The following is a 1,913-nucleotide window of genomic DNA, read 5'->3' as shown; positions in this document are numbered from 1 at the left end:
CTGTTTATTCTTTGGAAATTGTTGTTGTGCATTGTCCCATAAAACAAATGCCAGATACAAACATTTGTAGTGGTCACCCTGGGTGGAATAAACGTTCCACCTGCCTTTGAACTTGACCACGGAAGGTGATGGTTATTATTATTAGTATTTAAAATCGAAAAGAACCCGTTTCCTCGTATATTAACTATATTAATATTAGTCGATATTAATTAGGTTAAATATGAGAAGTTATGTTGGAGGTAATCTCTACAGCGGTGTGACAGTGATAGTTTTCAATCCCACAAACCACAGAACACACTTTCTTGGGAGTCTGAAGCATTTTTTTTATTATAAACAAGGATTTTATGTGTCCAAGCCTCAAAACTTTTATGTAGTGAAAGAACAAAACATGCACCGTGATAAAATCAGTAAAGGTTTTCACTATGTTGAATAAAAGTTAGTCAATAAGCAGCTTGGATCACTGTATGCAAAACAGCATCAGTAATGAAGGCTGACGGCTGACTTTTGTGGTATAAGACGTATAGTGTCACTTCCTGTTTTGCTGCTGGTAGCTTGTGAAATTTGTTTGCTTGAGGACTCTCTTTTACTGGATTATGTAAGTTTTACACATTTCTTCTTTTAGTACATGAAACACTCTCGATACGCTTTCTCCTACTATTGGATTGTGCCAATAGACACTTTTTATCTTTCAACACTTTTTTTTTTATCTAGCATGTTTTATTTGATGTTTACATTTGATTTTGCTGCCTTTTGCATGCTCTACTGCAGAATTTCACTTCTGGAACAGAGGTTGACAAACTGAAAGCATGATCAATCAGTCAATCATCAATCCCATCACGTACAATCCATCATCAATGTCACATGTTGCTGTGAATTCTCAGTCATCCATAGAAGAACATGAAGCAATCAGACATATTTCCTGCAACAAGCAGGGTTTCCAAGCTTTAAACTAATGGAAGAGGTGAATGTGGAAAGAGTTGTTTCTTCTTGTTCAAGCCCCTGCCCCCATGACCCAACTCTGGAACAAATGGCATTTATGGCATGAATGGAGAATCAACATAACTGCAATTTTAACCAATCCTTGACAAATAGAATGACTGATAATTTATTTGTTCTATTTGGAGATGCTTGTCCTCTGGAATCTAACAGGAGGGTGCTGCACCCCTACTTCCTACAGACATGGCACCAGTTCACCTTGATAGCCCCACTTATGGTTGCCATCAGCTCATTAGTCAAACATATTCATTTCTCCAAACTGCAATGATAGAGCTGTTTAAAACTTTTCACAAATATAAATTTAAACCTTAAATGAAACAAAGCAAGTCTTTGCACATACAAATCTCACCATGAGGGAAAATATTTTGTACTATGAATGCAAAATTTGAATAAATGCATTCAGTGTACATATATACAGTATTTTACAGTCTGCTTCATTTAGACAGCTGTTGCCAGAACAATTATGTGCATACTTGCTGCGTATCAATCAAATTTTGATTTGGTCAGTTTGTTGCTTACTTTTCTGAAAATTCAATGAAGCACTACGAGTCATTATAGAGTCAACTTCCATAAAGACAATCAAAATTGGCAGATAAATTAGAGGCTTCGACATGTAGAATAGGAAAATGAACTCATCAGCATTCAAACGTGTGCTCTCTTCATATCCCTTCTTCCTCTGTGGAATTTAGTGTGGAAAAAAATCAGAATATCAGCAGTTCTTTAACAGAATATAAAATGTTGGAATAATGTATATGCAGGACACATCCACATCATAGCGCATAATTTAGAAATGTATCAGGGATGTTATTGGTGGTATCACCAATGCAGGAGAACAGCAGCAGAAAAAAAGAAAAGAATAAAAGGGGGGAATTGAACTGTAACAGCAGACTGAAGATGTTTTGTGTAATATATATATA

At 35.8% G+C, this 1,913-nt stretch overlaps 1 long non-coding RNA gene across 1 annotated transcript in view; it reads left to right on the top strand.

Moving 5' to 3' along the window:
- The window catches only part of LOC106520441 (uncharacterized), a 14,024-nt gene that overhangs the window by 8,596 nt on the left and 3,515 nt on the right, over positions 1–1,913 (top strand). The window lies entirely within an intron of this gene.

This window comes from Austrofundulus limnaeus, unplaced genomic scaffold, assembly GCF_001266775.1.
Source record: "Austrofundulus limnaeus strain Quisiro unplaced genomic scaffold, Austrofundulus_limnaeus-1.0 Scaffold92, whole genome shotgun sequence".
In the NCBI taxonomy this organism is placed as follows: Eukaryota; Metazoa; Chordata; class Actinopteri; order Cyprinodontiformes; family Rivulidae; genus Austrofundulus; species Austrofundulus limnaeus.
This window is presented reverse-complemented; position numbering and strand designations above follow the sequence as displayed.